General features: G+C 51.1%; 1 protein-coding gene and 1 long non-coding RNA gene across 7 annotated transcripts in view; one reads left to right on the forward strand and one right to left on the reverse strand.

Annotated features, from left to right (window-relative positions):
* The window catches only part of Prkag2 (protein kinase AMP-activated non-catalytic subunit gamma 2), a 254,264-nt gene that overhangs the window by 100,747 nt on the left and 135,747 nt on the right, over positions 1-17,770 (reverse strand). The window lies entirely within an intron of this gene.
* Positions 6,844-13,258, forward strand: LOC116097570. Of its 2 annotated transcripts, none has more exons than XR_004121469.1 (4): positions 6,844-6,969; positions 9,901-10,025; positions 11,709-11,851; positions 13,115-13,258. It is a non-coding gene; the product is annotated as an uncharacterized LOC116097570 (long non-coding RNA). The 2 variants fall into 2 exon arrangements; XR_004121468.1 differs by lacking the exon at positions 6,844-6,969 and adding an exon at positions 8,741-9,009.

Consider the following 17,770-nt stretch of genomic DNA (forward strand, 5'->3'; position numbering starts at 1 on the left):
GTCTGGGCAGTTCTGGATGTCTGCCCTTGGAGAGTTCAATGAAATACACTGAGCAGAAGGTACCGTGGCTACTGGGACAGTTGAGATGGATCTGTGTCTCTCCAGCACTGAGATTTAAAGCATCAGGTATTGAATCTGGCTTTTTAAAAAATGTGGATGTGGGAACAGGTCTTCATGCTTACATAGTGAGCACTTTACCAACTGAGCTATATTTTCAGCTATCATCATCTACCTTAAAAATAATTACATTTATCAGGCAGTGGTGGCTGATAAATTTAGTCCCAGCACTTGGGAGGCAGAGGCAGGTGGATTTCTGAGTTCGAGGCCAGCCTGATCTATAGAGTGAGTTCCAGGACAGACAGGGCTATACAGAGAAACCCTGCCTTGAAAAAACCAAAAAAAAACCAAAAAAAAAAAAAAAAATTACATTTATTTGTGTGTGCGCACATGTACATGTATGCTGCAGGCATTCACAGAGGTTGGAGGATAACTTCAGGGACTGTCGATCCACCACATCAGTTTATTTCTAGGGATCGAATTCAGTCACTAGGCTAGGCAGCAAGCGCCTTTACCCACTGGGCACTTATCAGCCCATTCCCATCACCTTTTTCTGCAATGGAGGAGATCCAGGCTCTAAGAGGTGAATCTTCAACCTAGAGCCCATGCAAGTCCTATAACCTCTTAGGTCTTCAGATGGGGGTGCATCCCTCCTGTGCCAGCAGAGCTTTCACACTCAGATGTCACAATTCTCATCCTCCAAACAAGAGGAAGGAGGTTATCCAGCCATGATGGATTTATAGGGACAAGCAAAGTTTGACAACAAGAAAGCATAGGCTATGTTAAGTTATATGCACATGCAAAGAGGAAGGGGGTTTCTTTTTCAAAGGCAAAGTGAAGAGGGCTCCATAAGTAATGTTGTCCCAGTATCCTAGCTATCAGGGTCAGTAACTCGGGTGGCAGCAATCCAAGATGAGCGTAGGCAGTTCTCTGGCAGACGTCTTTGCAGAAACATGCACTGTGCAAGGCTGTTGGAGCCTTTGTGCAAGGCTGTGGCTCTGGTTTGGTCTTCTGTGGCCACTCTTGGAATCATAAATGTGTGACACAGATCTCCTTCAGATGTGTTCCTAGATGAAGACTGGCTGCCTACCCAGGACCAGAAAAGTCACTGTAACCTTGATCTCTCTGAGATACCGGTTTACAACAGCATCACTCGGGAAGCGGTCACAGCAGGGCTGGCTGCTTAGTTCAGCCAGGCATCTCTAAGGCACGAAGCAGCAAAGCTGTGTTGTGACTGAATTTGGAACTAATTCAGCTGAGTGCCGCCCAAGGTCAAGGAAGGTCAGGCCATCAGGCCTCCAAAGATGAACTTTGCAGATTGTCCCTGGCTGAGCAAGAGGGTGCACAGTGATGCTCTCGCTTTGTGCTGAGGATGATGCTCCACTTTAAGCCTCTCTGCGGCTTCCTTGTCTAAACCAGCATTTTAGTCACTGTTTTAGCTGCTGGGATGACTCCCCAGAAACTGGGAAAGAAATCCTTCCTTCCCTTGGTGTGTGTGTGTGTGTGTGTGTGTGTTGTGAGAGAGAGAGGAGAGAGAGAGAGGAGAGAGAGAAAGAGAGAGAGAGAGAGAGAGAGAGAGAGAGAGAGAGAGAGAGAGAGAGAGAGAGAGAGAGAGAGGAAGAGAGAGATGACTTTGATCCTTCTGCCTCTGCCTCCCAGGGTGACAACTATAAACAACTACACCTAGTTCTATTCAGTGCTGGGGAGGAGCCCAGGACTTTGTGTAGACCAGGCAATCAACCGCTCTATCAACTGAGACATATCCCTCCTGTTGCCAAGAAGTGGTTCTCAATACTGCTGAGCCCCAGGACCCTCCAACCTGTACTGGGTTGCATCTGAACCCCAGCACACACATTCCTCGTTTATTCTGCTCCTGAAGTGACTTCAGGATATTTCCAACCCCAAAGCTTGGCTTCTAGAATGTGTGTGCCAAGGGGTCACCAAACATGCCCATGGGCCCTTTCCTACCAAGGGTTTGACTCCCACAATGCCAGCTCCTGGTGGGGGCTGTGCCCACTATGCAAGTCGGAATAGCCAAGCCTGAAACTCCTGCTGGCCCTGGGATACTTTTCTCATCACTGTGAAGATAGCCTTGGCACAAGCAGCTTTAGGAAGGAGAGGTTTATTTTTGGCTCACAGTTTGGCAGGGAAGGCACTATGGCTAAGGGCTCTGTCCGTGGGGGTGGTGGTGGTGGCGGCTTGTGGCATGCCTTGTTGATATTTTGATTGATTAGGAAGCATAGCACTTGGGCCAGAAGAAGGCTGTGATACTGACCTGAAGGCCAGCCTCTAGTTGGTCATTCTACTAGTCAGGCTCTGTGTCCTAAAGGTTCCAAAAATCTTCCCAAACCACACCTCCAGCTATGGACCTTCTGGTTCGCCATAAGAACCTCTCAATCTGTAATAGACCCTTGTTAGGAGAACGCAGGGCAGAAGTCAGTAGAAAACCAGAGTGCTATCTGTCTGGAGCCCACCACCACAAGTTTAAAATCTGAAATTATACCTAACTCAATTGACTCTGAGCCAGTGAAGGTAGCTCCTGCCATGTCGCCTGCAGGAGCCCATGCCTATAAACATGGTTTCCCGAGTCCTCCCCACCTCTCTCATTAAATACTTATTTTTACCTTATGTGAGTGTCTTACCTGCATGTGTGTCTGTGTACCACATGAGTTCAGTGCCAGTGAAGGTCAGAAGAGAATGTCCAACCCACAGGAACTGGAGTGATGGACAATTGTGAACCATCCTGTGGGTGCTGGGAGACAAACGGTTTCTCTGCAAGAGCAGCAACTGCTGAGCCATGTCTCTAGTCCCTGAACTACCTCCTGATGGCCCACCTGGCACCTCCTCCGGGCAGGCAGCTTCGCCCTACAGATACTCCCTCAGGCTGCCCGATCCTCCAGGCTCTGGGCTCAGAGCAGGTGAGAGGATGGTAGGTGGCCCCAGATGGGCTTTGAGCCATTGTCCCTCCCAAGTTGTGTCCCAGTTTTCTAGGTGTGCAGCAATCTGGAGAAACTAGAACACACTTCCATGGGACGACATAGGGTATAGACCACAGTGTTTAAACCCGTCCTGGGAGGGCTATGCTCAGCAAGCAGCAGGAGAAGGCCAGGGTTGGCATTAGGGACACTGTGCTCAATGTCCTCTTGCCTACCTCCCCTGTGGTGTGCTCTCCTTGGGCAATGGCTGGTGGCCAGCATGGGCATTCCCTCCAGGAGGCTGGCCACAGCTGGCTGCCATGGGACTGTGACCAAGGCTCTCTGGGGGCTCTGCTGCCTTGATACATCATCTGACACAACCTGCCAGGTCCTTGGGGTGTGAGGTGCCAGTGAGACGGCCGGGGAGGCCGGGAAGGTGTCCAGACAACTTCTGCCCAGAGCCATTCTGACACTGCTGCCCCCCACTCAGCTGCCCCCCTTCTTCCCAGAATGAAGGAACTATGAGTTCTGATCACTGGCCTTAGTGACTGGTGAGCGGGTCTCCTTGGAGAGGCAGGGAGGGAATGGAGGATCTCCCGGTGGAGATGTGGGCATTGTATTTTCAAGACGGCCCAGATCTCCACCCCAGCACAGACTGCTGTCTCTCAATGCAGCAACAATGTGAGAGTTCAAAGACATTCAAGATGACAGCAAGCCACTGGGCCTTTTTCTCATGTTTTAAAAAGAGAGGTAACATCTGAACTGGAAGAAATCCAGTCAGGGACCCTCTTTCCTGAGACCCTTGGGTTCCTGATGCTTCCAGTGTGTGGTGTTCATTAACTGCCACTGTTAGATGATGCTTTACAGGGAGGGAGCACTTGGTCCTTGACATGCAGGCCTTAACAGTGCCAAAGCCCTCATTCTCTGCCACACTCTTCATCCACCTGCCCCACTGTAACAGTGAACCAGCTCTCCTTTCCATATATCGAAATACCTGGTTCAAACCTAGTTCAGCTTTGCTGCCTGATGGGAACTGGCTTCATGAGGTGACTGAGCACAGTCCACAGAAGGGAAGCAGCCACTCAAAAGCTACGGGGCCGAGGCAGGTCTCCAGACTCAACCAGACCTCCAATGTGTGGCTTCTGTACCACTTTTCCCTGTAAATTTCTAGAAACAGAACACTTTGCTTAAGGAAGTGGTACTTTCCAATGATCTTGATCTGCTCCCGTGTCCCCAAGTCTATTGTTGCTCTGTACGACTTTTCAAAAGCCTTCTCTGCCTTCTGGAACATGGCTCTTCCTTCCAGCTACTTTGCACATTCCAGCATCATAAAATTATAGTGTGTTGTGGTGCTGATTTCTGTGCTGGGGGTAAAGCCTAGGCCCTGGGGTACTTTAGGCACATGCTATACCAATGCGCTCCATCCTCAGCCCTTTCATCTCATTAAGACAGAGCAGGTCAGCCTTCAGGGCACCAGCATGGCGGGTGGGGATTTATGTCTCCTGTTTTCTCCACTCAACCGAATGGTGTGAGTCTTGTTTATCACCATACCTCCGGCACAGCACATTCCCGGCACACAGTTCCTACTCAAGCTCTGGCAGTTCCTATATGGGACACCTTTTCTTAACAATGTTACCAAGAGGCATAGCTCATGAAAGAACAAATGGATGCATTATATGTTATCAGGATTTACAACACAGACAAAGAAACTGAAAAAGACAAGTGCCATGGAGAAGATGTTTGCAAATCATGTTTGTCCTAAAGGCTTGTATCCACAATACATAAAGAATTATTGGGACTGGAGAGATGGCTGCAGGAGAGGCAGCTCAGTAGTTAAGCACACACTGCTCTTACAGAGGACGGAGCTCTGTTCCCAGCACCCACTTTAGGTGGCTCACAACTGCCTGTAACTACAGCTCTAGGGAACCCATTACCTCTGGCCTCTGTACTCATGTGTTCTCTTTCTCTCACCCACACACACTCTCTCCCTTTCTCACACACTCTCTCTCACACACACACATATGTACAATCAAAATTAAAAGTAAAATACATCTAAAATATGAACACAATGTATACATTAGCATTTTAAATTGCACACACATGCATACACACACATCATTTAAAAACAAAATGGATCCGGACCCCTGCCGAACACCATGAAGCACTGGCAAGGCAGAAGACACCGAAAGACCCAAGATACCCAGTGCCACTAATATGGCAGAAAGATGGGGGAGAAAGAAGCAGCAGGGTGTGAGCACAATGAAGAGAGGTGGAGCTGGAGACTCCACCAGGGTAGTGGGCCAGCCTGGTGTGAGCGGCCTGCACAGCCACCTGAGGCCATTGTGAGGCCCTGGCCTGTGTTGTCGCCAGGGACCATTTCTGGGTCTGTGGCCTTCAGCAACAGGATATCCAAGAAGAGTCCTAGTGAGGATCCAGTGTTGATAGTGTGGCAGAAGCCAGAGGCCTCCAACCAGACCAATGGCTCACTGCAGTGAATATCTTGCAAGTGAGCTGTTTGGGCAGAAAGATGTACCGTGTGATACTCAGTGACACTCCAGAGTCTAGGTTAAGATATTTTTTTATTTTTGTTTTTAATTTACTTTTTTTGGGGGGGGGAAGGGTTGAGACAGGGTTTCTCTGTATAGCCCTGGCTATCCTTGAACTCACTCTGTGAGTGAGTTCACCGGCTGGCCTCGAACTCAGAAATCCACCTGCCTCTGCCTCCCAAGTGCTGGGATTAAAGGCGTGTGCCACCACTGCCCACCTTTTTTTTTTTTTTTAAAGATTTTATTTATTTATCATATAAAAATACACTGTAGCTGCCTTGAGACACACCAGAAGAGGGCATCAGGTCTTATTACAGATGGCTGCAAGATACCATGTGGTCATTGGGATTTGAACTCAGGACCTCTGGAGGAGCAGAGGTGCTCTTAACCACTGAGCTACCTCTCCAGCCCTAATTTACTTATTTTTAATTTTTGCTTTCTTTTAGGGGAGAAGTGGCAGGGGTAGAGAGCAGGTGAGGAGGGATGGGGAGATGAGTGGGATTGGGGTGTATGACTTGAAATTTACAAAGAATCAATTGACAGTTTTAAAAAATAAAAACCTAAAGCATTCATACAATATATAATGTATCATTTAACAGTGTGTGGCGCAGTAGAACGTCACACTCACACAGCGTGGCCATCCTGTAGTGGCATGTCACACTCACACGGCATGGCCATCACGCTGGACATCCCCTTCAGCCCTCCATCCTCCCAAGCACTCATCTGTTTTGGTGTGGTTTTTAGGACTGGCTTGCTTTGCTTCCTCGGTCAAGGTTTGCTCATGCCGTCCTGCTGTGTGTCCAAATCCCCATTCTGCTTCAGGTAGCACACACAGCTACACGGAGGTTTTTCCAACGTTCCCCCGCCCCACTGTCCTCCCAGTCACACCAGATCTAAACCTCCTATTTCCATGACCTCATACCAAAGGCCTAGCATGAGGATCAAACTTCTTAATGTTTTTCTGGCCCAGCCCCAGTCCCTCTTGGTCAGAACCTGTCTTAGCCTGTGTGAATGCTGGCCCTAACCTGCAGGGGTCTGGGTGTGGGGGTGCCCATCCCTGGTCATAGACCTGGGTATGGTCAGCAGGCCCAGGCAGGCAGGAACCCCAGGCAACATCAGACTTCCCTGTCCTTCCACAGCCAAGTTTCCAAGAGGTGCTATCTGAGAAGCCCTGCCAAGGGTAATGTGACATTTACATGACACCAAGTGGGGCTGCCCTGGTGACATAACAGGAGGGGGTGTGTCTCTGGGCACTGAGCCCACACTGCACAGTCTGATGACTCCATGTTGTGTAAATTAAAGCAGTAGTCACCTGTTCCTCCAAATCATGGCTGAAACCTGCACCCTCTGATGTGACAACAAACCACAATGTCTGTCACCTGTACCCGGGGACTCCACTGTCTTCCTTTCTAGTTCTTTCCTAAGCAGAACCACTTGATGGAGTAGTATTGGTGAGCTTCCTTGTTAACAGGACGCTAGTGATGAAGTTTGACTGCATTGGCAGGAGGCACAGTCCTTTGCCCTCAAGGACTTCAGCAACCAGTTCTAAACCCCTCACCGGCTAGGGCCGCTTACTTCAATTGGGCTTCTTGTCTGACCATCAGTGAACTGGACTAGTCAGATCTCACCTCTGCACTGGGGCATCTCTACTAGAAAGCAAGTGGCTTCAACCCCCAAAGTACATGAGGGTGGCGCTGGCGTGGTTGTAAAGCCTGGTACTGGCCTGCTTCTTAGGTGAGGAGAGGGCCGCCTCTGGCCTGAGTATCTCAGAGCCAGGCCCTTTGGGGAGGGGTATTCATTCCCTGAAGATGGGTACTGCTTCTACAGGATGATGACTGGCCTGGAAAACAGCTGGGCTAATGGGGGAGGAGGTAGCCCCACTCTGTGTCTCTATGATCAGCTCTTAATGGACTGACACCCACAGGGCCTGGGTTGCCCAGGTTGTCCACAATGGCGCTGGACTTGGTCCCAGAGGAGCCTCTTCTCTCACAGCTGCTCAGAGCTTGCAACCTCTGTTCTAGCTCACCCGATTCCTTTCTCTCGTTCCCCTGATGTGGGCCATGTGGATTGTGACAGACTGGAAGCAGCTGTAGCTGACTGTACCTAGCTCATGAGCAGCTCCTGCAGCCGTCTGCACTGTCGGGAGCAGCAGGCTTCCCAGTCAGGCTGGGGACAGCCCCATGATGTGGATGTGGTAAGGTGGCTGTTCTGGTGGCCTGGAGCAGGGAAGGGGAGGGGCCTTGGAGAAGCAAGAACAAGTGTTCTCTGCAGGCCCAGGTCAATTGAGTCATTCACCCCTGAACATCTCCAGTCCTCTGACTCAGGATCTCTTTCCCCAGCTTAGAAAAGACTGTTCTGTATCACCATGAAAGGTACCACCCCTCAACGCAGCTCTCCCTCATCATAACAGAGACACAGTGTCTTGAAGGTGTGTAGGAAGGTGGTTTGTGAATCAGGGAAGCAGGGCTGGAGAGACCTCTCTTTCCAGGTCAGGTCACAAGAGCACACCTGAAGAGCAGGCTGCAAAGGGCCAGGCTGGAGAGGAGCCAGCAGAAGGTGGAGCACCAGTGGAGCACCAGTGCTGGGCTCTCACATGCTCATCAGGCTGGTGCTCTGCTTAGCTGGTCACAGATCTCAAAGCGCAGGGAAGGTCTCCTCCTGCTCACAGCCTAGAGAATGCTACCTGCAGACTCAGTTTCTCTTTCACTGCTCAGTGGCCCCAGTGCTTTCATGGGGGAGACGAAGAAACAGACCCAGGGAGGGGCAGGTGGCCACAAGACCCTGGCTTCCTGAGAGGAAGGCCTGGCAGGCTGGGATAGGGAAGATGAAGACAGTGTGGGGGTAAAGTGAGAGTTGGCCGAAGAAGGGTACAGAACCAAGGCCAGCCAAATGGACAACAACCTGGAGGACATTTGATCCTGGGCTCTGCCAGGATCTGGTAGGGTGGGGGGTGGCTGGAACAGTGCACAGCTGTCTATCCGGGGGCCATGACTGGTAGGGAAGGGAGAGGACAGGGTCCAATGGTGTACTTAGCATACAGCTGGGCACTGCCCATCTAGAGGGAGTGCAAGTGACCTGGCCAAGGGGCCTTGGGAAGGGGCTGCTTGCCATCACCTGGAGGGAAGAGTGTGGTCCTGAGCTGAGGCACTGTGGAGGAAGGATATGAAGGCCAGGGGATTAGACACCTAGACAGATAATGATGTTTGCATTTATAGGTTTTCCAATGACACTGTGATATCTGTCTGCTATGGACAGGGAACTAGGGTCTAATTCAAGTGAGGGTGGGGGACAGAAGGGGACAGGAGGTGTTGGGAGCAGCCGCCCATGGAATGGAGTGTCAGAGTCCAGAACATGCCGCACAGAAGGCGATGCCCTTCACCCAGCCTTCGCACGTCACCGAATCAACGGTTCAAGGCTACCAGATGGAGAAGAACGGGCAGATGGCCAAGGCAAACAAGCCCTGAGACGCATTTGGGGACCTCTTGCCATGGGTAAGAACAGAGGAACAAACCCAGAGATCGGAGAGTGTTCCTGTGAGGTCCTGCAATCAGATCCCTCACACTACAATATAAACGACAGATGGGTCTAAGCACACAGCAGCAGCAGCAGCAAGTACAGAGTTGCAGAGTCAGCAGAGCTTTCCAGAAACTCTAGGGAGTGGCTCTAAGTACTCCCTGGGGTCGGCGGCCACCTCCTCTTCTCTGGTCTATAGTCCTTGCTCTGACAAGGAGCACACATGTAGAAAAGCTCACACTGTCCCTCCTCCGTGCTGTTTTGTTCTAACAGCTCTGGAACCTGACACGGATATGTCATCCATGTTTGTTCCTGGGGCTCAGTAGCTGCATGCAGCCTGACGCTCTCAATACTGCACAGCGCCGTGAGGGGCAGGCACTTCTTTGCAGAGCTCCACCAGACACTGCTCCCAACATGACTTTGTAGGAAGCCTTTGCAGGTTAGCCCACTCTCATTTCCACACTGCCCTTTTCCATGTATATCTGTTCATGTATCATGTCGGGTACATGTGCATGGGCATGTGTGTACAGAGGTCTTGGGCATCTTCCTTAATTATTCTCCACTTTATTTTTTGAGGCATGGTCTCTCTCTGACCTGATTTAGCTAGGGTGGCCGCACAGAGAACCTGTGGACCTATAGACCCCCATCCTCCTGCGCTGAGACTCCCGGTACAGGCCACTACACCTGGGTTTTTAAAGTGTGTGCTAGGGATCAAAGTCAGGCCCTTGAACTTTACCAACTGAGTCATCTTCCCAGCCCTCATTTTATATTCGTCATCCTTGGTCCTAGTTCTTCAAAAGACAGAGAAACCTTCCATGTCAAAGAGAAATGAAAACCAAAAGGCATTTACCAACTTTTATCCTTGACAGGAGAAGCACAAGACCTGGACAGTAAGCACAGAATCCTCGCCAGGACCCATCAACAGGAGGCGACCTGGTCCACACTGAACCCAAGAACCTGATCTGGAAAACAAGGCCCTCCTGAGCCCTGCCAGGTGGCTCCCGTCTGTTCCTCTTATCTTTCATGATGCTCATCTCCTCTTCCATCTGCCAGGAAGCCTGTGAGCCCACTGCCACAGCGACACTTCGCTTGGGTACATGGGACCTTGAAGTTTAATACTCACTTAATAATTCATTTCCCAACTGGACTGCCTGGTTGGGCCTCAGTGGTAGAGGATGCACTTAGTCTGGATGTCCCAGGGTGGGGTGGTACCCAAGGAGGGTCTACCCTTCTCTGAGGAGAAGGGGAGGGGGTAATAGAAGGAGGAATTTGTAAAGGTGGGACTGGAAAGACAGAGTGGGGCAGGATCAGGATGTAAAATGGATAAATAATTAATTTTTAAAAAGTATAAGACAATCATCCCTAGGGATGGAGCATTCATCCATAGACCCAAGAACTCCAAGTTTAAGTGACCCGGAGAGAGCCCCATGTCAAATGATTAGGTAATAGGACCTTATCATGACTTAACACCAGAGTAAAGTCCTGGGGCACACAGCCCCCAGAGGTAGTAAAGTTTTGCTTTAGAGAGCAGGGTGGAACAAGGAGGGAGTTCCAAGTCCACTAGATCACACATCCTCAGTGTGAGTGCCAGGTGTCCCTTGCATGCCAGTCAGAGACAAGCCTGCTTCCTTTTGAGAGACACCAAAGAAGCAATGGGTTGTAAGCCTGTAAGCATGCATCTACAGTATAAAGTGACGTGAGTGCCCCACCCTCCAGTGCCACAGTCTTGTCTGGGGCATTCTCACCCAGACCGTTCCTGCACCCCTCCAGGGGCCAATCCCGCTCTCTAGCACACTACCCGCTGCCTCCCTTCCAGCCTCATTCTGCCTGTTGGCTGAATGCTCTCATCTGTGACTCAGTGAGTGCTAGGCAATGGAGGGAGGAGGAGTGGGTCCCGACCACATGCACAGAAATGTCCAGAAGCCATGATGGAACGAACAAGTGAGAAGATTTGTACCAAGTGGGCATTCACAAAGAAGTGTACAGCTGCCTCCTTCAGGCATCCTGGGTTCTAAGACAAGCAGCCGTGACTCTAACAGGGAGAGGAGGACAGGGGAGAAGGCTAGCTGGGCATTCCTGAGAGACCTATGATGTGTAGGACCTACATTGCTAACATCATGTCCTCACACCTGGGAGCTAGGTGTTTAGGAACCTCTGTGCTCCAGGATGCTCAGGGAAACAAGATGAGGGAGGCTCATCCAAGTGAGACGACTTCAAAGCTAAGAGAACAGAATCAAGTGCAGATGTTTGTCTGAGGGTCCTGAGAGAGCCTGGACCCTCAGACTGGCATGCTCCATGGCCCAGCTCTGGCAGCCTCACAGAACCAAGGGCCCTGGTCTCACATGACACTGCACACATCTATCTGATTGGCAGGCTGAGGACTTTGCAACATTCTGATAAGAAGTCAATGAAATCAGGCTAAGCTTCCCCTGTACAGAATGGGGGTGCAGGTGCTGGGAAATCACCCGAGGAATTCAAGTGATTAAGCCCTGCTTAGGAAACCCTTCTGCTCTCAGAGCTGGCTGGGCAAGAGTGCCAGGTGTTCTCTACATGCCAATAAGTGATAAGCCTGTTTCCTTTTGAGGGACACAAAAGAAACAAAGGGTTGTAAGCTTGTTTCTTTGTGTATCTGTACCAACCGGCTAGCGGTCACTGCTAGGCATGATTATCCCTGTAGGTTAAACATACATCCACATGTGCCCACAAACATCTGGCCAGCACTAACCTGACCTTTGGAAAGCCAACTGTGACAGACAGACCTGCTTTCTTCCTGAGTCCAGGCCTGGAGCTGAGCTCAGCACATTCCCACCAGAAGACAATGTAAGTGGACGCGTGCAGGTGAGATGGCTTGGGGCTGCCTGTGTCATCACTGGGGTGGGGGTGTCTGTCTGGGAGAGCCTTCGGGAGGCTGTGATGACCCTACTCTGGTTCCACATGACTCCGAGCATAGGAGACCTGGCAGGACAGCTCATTTTTTTTTTGTTTTGTTTTTTCTTGTTTTTGTTTTTTGTTTTGGTGTGGTTGTGCTTGTGTGAATAGCTGTGACAATGGTAGATGAAGGGAAATGGGACTTTTGAAAGTGAGAGGAAATGGGACTTTTGAGAGTGAAAAGAGATGTGACAGTTGTGGGTAGATGCTTGTATAAAGGTCCAGAAACAAACATTCTGCCTGCCTGGGCTCTGCCCACTGTGAATCTCCTAGAGGAGCATTCTGGATTTGGATGAATGTTGGGCTTCCTGCTGTGCTCAGGTTCTGGGGTCCTAACCATGAAGGTGGACCAGGCTTTTCTCTCCGAGCACTTGTGAGCAGGGGCACTGGCTTCTAAGCACCTTCCCTGGCGCCTCATCACCAGCTGCCTCCATGGATGCTCCTGTGGACCAGTGACAAGTCTCCATCCCTCTAGCTATCCAAGTCAGTGTTCAGAGTGGGACTTCAAGTCCAGAGCTGAAAGGGGAGAAGGTGAAGGGAAGGGTGGAGTTGAGCTGTGCTTATACCACAGGGGGAGGGGTCGGGGACTGATAGTGTGACTCAGTTCAACAGATGCCATCCCAGGGAAAACCAGGGACTTGCCCTAGGCCACACAGATGGTGCCTGAGTTTCCTTCAGCTCTGGAGTCTGGCATTTTCCAGACTCCTCCCTGACCTCTGCCCTCAAACATGGAAGAAGTGATGAAAGGAGATAGAAACGTGCTTAGTTCCAGAGCTCGGAAAACCAGCTCCGGTCTTACTCTAGCTTAGCCAGTCAGGTTCTCCAGAAGAAGTGATTGCGAAAGGGTTGGAGCTCTCTCCACCAGGACCAGCGACTCAACACAGAGATGGTCCCAGGAAACCCAGCTCTCTACTATGGGCAGAATGGAGCTGCAATCACCTGGACCTGCTCAGCTTCCAGAAGATGCATGCTTGACCAACAATTTGTGGCTCTAGTAGATTCCCAACTGAGATCTTTCTTTTCTCTTTAGAGAAGAAACTTGGGGCCCATGTGGGCTGCCTCTGGGCTGGGCACAGGTGCAGGATGGAGGTCCTAGCCAGAGCAATGCTGGATGCGCTCTGGTAACTGCTTCCTCTTTTCAACTCTCGTCCTAAGGTCCTCATCCACTTGGAGCTAGCTGTCTTGACAGGAAGTAAAAGGAAATGGTTGCTGTAATACAACCACGGGATGCCCTTAAGATGTCCAACCACGGGAAAAGATTGAACTGGGTACTACAATACATGTCCTTATGATGTCCAACCATGGGACTGGATTGTCTTTCTTTGGGTCCAGTCCCACACCAGCCTCAAAGGGACCTTAAGGCATCTGCGGCTCGGGCACAGGGCAGCCTGGAGTCTCTCAGGGGGGACTTAAGCGTCAGCAGCCTGAAGTCAGTCACTCAGACAGGCCTTTGTGACGAAGCTCGACTCTCTGCTCTGAGTCATCTAACTCAAGGTGAAACTGTGGGTCAGACAACCACTCTCTGCAGGAGAACCCCAGGCTCTTCATTTGTCACTAGCCAGAGACCCAGAAAGCCCATCTTGTGTATCACCACTATAGAGTCATATGGGCATGTCACTGAGTGGCCGCCGATGGCTGCAGCTGGGAGAGCCATTCTTATTCTGCCTTCCGCAGGCATTAGGTCCCCAGAGGGCTTCCCAGCTCAGGAGGGCCCAATGGATGACGCTGGGTAGCTAACTGCTGCCTGAGCCCTTCCCCTTGTCTCAGTAGGCATTCCATAAGCAATGCAGTTCTTTATGTTGAAGCACACTGTCTAATGCCACCACCCAACTGCAGTCATTCAGTGTCATGGAAGGAGTCACCATGACCTGTACTGGACCTTGAGTTCACACTCTCATGAGGCATCAGATCAAGAGTTAGGTTAAAGAAGGTGAGCTGGAGGGCTGGGCCCTCGCTGATCAGAACTCAGAGGGGCTGCAGGAAGGCCAGGTGGCTAAGGTGGCCTCAGTGGCCAGTGTCAGCAGGGTCAGAAACTGGCTTTGTTATGAAGACCAGAGAGTCTGACAGTGCACAGGTGGGCGCTGACTGGAGAAGACAGGTGGGATGGGAGCAGAGTGTGTGTGCGGCACCCGAAACACCACTGCAGGAGTACACTCCGCCGTGTGTGTGTGTGTGTGTGTGTGTGTGTGTGAGAGAGAGAGAGAGAGAGAGAGAGAGAGAGAAAGAGAGAGAGAGAGAGAGAGAAAGAGAGAGAGAGAGAGAGAGAGTGCGAGAGCAAGAGAGAGCGAGAGAGAGCGAGAGCGACAGAGGAAGTGGAGGCTTCTCTGAGGCCATCTGGGGCCACGTGGCTGAGCAGGACACATGCCTAGGCCTGTCTGACTCCAAATCTCAAACCACTTCTCCCCTCTGGTTCTCCACAGAGCCAGATGCTGGCAGACATGTAGTGAACACCATCTTATTCTTACTGGCCCCACAGAATCTGATTCAATAAAGAGAGCTGAGGTTAATGGCTAGTGTCAGGGCTTCTGCCCTCAGCAAAACCTGTCCAGTGAGACATTAATTGTCCCTTGGGGCCCCAGCTGCTCTTGCCACAGACCAGAGTAGAAGGAATAGGGTGGCAATGGTGTATGTGCCCATGTCTCCTACGGAACAGCCATGTGGGCCCACAACACAGGAAAGTGTTGTCAATGCTGGGTTTTGAGGAATTCAGTTGAATAAAGGGTAGGGCTTGGCTAGCAGATGTTCACATAACCCTGACACTGCCTTTATTTAGTTAGAAGCAGCTCTCTCTATAGGGTTGGCCCTGCTGGGACCTAGCTACTGAGGAGCCTTCACCCATGCCAAGTGTACTCCCCCTTCATAGCTCATGGCCCAGGGGATGCTGTAGTGACTAGAGTCTAATGAGAACACAGGGAACTTGAGCACACAAAAGTCACCTCTGGCCTCCGTACACACTCACACACACATGTGTACATGTAACTACACACATATGAACACTTACCCTCCCCACCACCATCATAAACATGCTAGGGCAAGTACAGGATGACACACGTCCTTAGCGGTGCAGTAGCTTGTAAATTCTACATAAGCAGACCCTAAGTTTTTTGGCTCCAAGTTCTGCAGTGACTGACACAGGGAAGCTCAGGTGCCTCACACAGGCCTCACAGACCTGACCCGTGCCATTCGCTTCCCATTAGCCTCAGCACCGCTTGTTCCTCTCACCTCTGTCCTCGATAGGGACCCGGGGTCCCTGTGGTTGGCTGCAACACTGCTTCCAGCTCAGGGCTTTGCACTGACTTGTTTTTCACTCCACCTCTAGCTTGCTGCTCTCACTAGCAAACAGGCTCCAAGAGACCATAGAACACTGTCAGTGCTAAGTATAGGGTCTGGCCATGCTAGATGGTGAGTACTGACAGTCCTATGTAAGCAGTACCGATAGTACCAGGCACAGAGTACTGATGGTACCAGGCACAGAGTACTGAAGCACCAGGCACAGAGTACTGATGGTACCAGGCACAGAGTACTGAAGCACCAGGAACAGAGTACTGATGGTACCAGGCACAGAGTACTGATGGTACCAGGCACAGAGTACTGAAGCACTAGGCACAGAGTACTGATGGTACCAGGCACAGAGTACTGATGGTACCAGGCACAGAGTACTGATGGTACCAGGCATAGAATATTGATGGTACCAGGCATAGAATATTGATGGTACCAGGCACAGAGCACTGAAGCACCAGGAACAGAGTACTGAAGCACCAGGCACAGAGTACTGAAGCACCAGCCACAGAGTACTGATGGTACCAGGCACAGAGTACTGAAGCACCAGGCACAGAGCACTGAAGCACCAGGAACAGAGTACTGAAGCACCAGGCACAGAGCACTGAAGCACCAGGCACAGAGTACTGATGGTACCAGGCACAGAGTACTGATGGTACCAGGCACAGAGTACTGATGGTACCAGGCACAGAGTACTGAAGCACCTGGCACAGAGTACTGAAGCACCAGGCACAGAGTACTGAAGCACCAGGCACAGAGTACTGATGGTACCAGGCAGAGTACTGAAGCTACCAGGCACAGAGTACTGAAGCTACCAGGCACAGAGTACTGATGGTACCAGGCACAGAGTACTAATAGTACTAGGCACAGAGTACTGAAGCACCAGGCACAGAGTACTGATGGTACCAGGCACAGCATATTGAAGCACCGGAAGCTCCCTTCAGGGTCTGTTAGACCTCCTGGTGCTGCCCCTGAGGGTGATGTGCCCACCTCTCAGGTGACTGAGCAGCTGTGTGGACCCAGTGTCAGGGTGTGACTGCAGTGGCAGCTGAGCGTCAGGTGCCACCTGGGACTCCGGGGACCTCTTCCAAAGCCCGTCCGCACGTGGTGTAACATGACTAGGCTGCTTGGCACGTCCTGTCCTCCCTTTCTCTCCTGGCAGCCTGCTGCTGCCTGACACTCCTCAGCTCTTGGGGCTAGACTACACAGGGCTCCCTCTTCTGGGAAGAAGCTTGGCCAGCTGTAGCCAGACAGGACCAAGGCCCAAGTGGCTGAAGCCAGAGCACGCCATGCACTTGATCACAGAGGTGGACTCCCACTTCTTGTTTCATTCCTGGAAATGACTATTCTCAGACTCTGGATAGCTAGATGGTCACACGGGGACATCTCTGCAACAGATGTTCTGGCCTTCATGGAAACAGGATCCCCTTTTCCTGACAGACGTCACAAAACAACCACGAACCAACGACACCCACGAACCAACATTTATGCAGGTGCAGCATGGGACTGAGGGGCCGAGGGGCTGAGGGGGCAGGAAACACTGCCTGACCTGAGACCTGAGCTCCTGGGCTCCGGTTAGGTTCCTGTGGTCAAAAAAAGGGCTAGACCCAGACTATGCTAATGAGCATAAACTGCATGTCCTCAGTTACCAGGGACATGTTTATGGAGGAATAGTGAGAAAGCAGAGAAATCCCCTCCTGCCTCCTGCTGTAGCCTCCCACAGGGTCTGATGCCTTGTATGGACTAATAATCACATATGGCTCCAGGCTTCAGGATGCCTAGTCAGACAAATTCACTCTCTATACTGGCACCTCACATTCACAGAGCACCCTGCATGCATGGGACCGTGGGCAGGCCAGGCCAGGCCAGAGCAACACGGGTGTGTGTGGGGTCCTCATCTCCTGTTCTCTTTGACTTCTCTTGGAAGCTGGTGGGTAAATGGACACCAAGAAGGAAGATGAAAGGGAACATTGCAGAAGGGCAGGGGCCTATGAGAAGGGAGATGAAAGGGAACATTCCAGAAGGGCAGGGGCCTATGAGAAGGGACTCAGAGCCAGGCTTCTTAGGCCATAGGTATGGTGATCTTCAAACCCACATCCATTCATGGCTTGTGGATACCCTTATATGATGCTCTGATCTCTCCTGCCTTCAAGGCAGTCCCTCCTTAAATTCTAGGTTTGGAGGGGTTTCCCTGGCTGGAAGCCACTGTGAGTCAGCACATTTTAAAGGGAGGGTGCCAGTTTACTCTCATGTCTATAAAGACAGATTTCTTTCATTTTTAGTAGAAACTCCCTAAGTACATAGAAGAACTGAGATCACATAAGTTTTCCTTTTGCTGAACTGCAAGAGCTCTACACTCATGAAGACAGAGCTTTGGTGCAGCCACTAGGCAGCCTGCACTGTAGAAACAGCATTGTGCTAGGTCTGGGGCTGTAGTTCAGTGGTAGTGCTTGCCCAGCATGTGTGAGGCCTGGGTCTAAAACAAAACAATACAAGATACATGGAGGGAGGGACGAGAGGGAGGGGAGGGAG

Source organism: Mastomys coucha, unplaced genomic scaffold (assembly GCF_008632895.1).
Source record: "Mastomys coucha isolate ucsf_1 unplaced genomic scaffold, UCSF_Mcou_1 pScaffold19, whole genome shotgun sequence".
NCBI classification, from domain to species: Eukaryota; Metazoa; Chordata; class Mammalia; order Rodentia; family Muridae; genus Mastomys; species Mastomys coucha.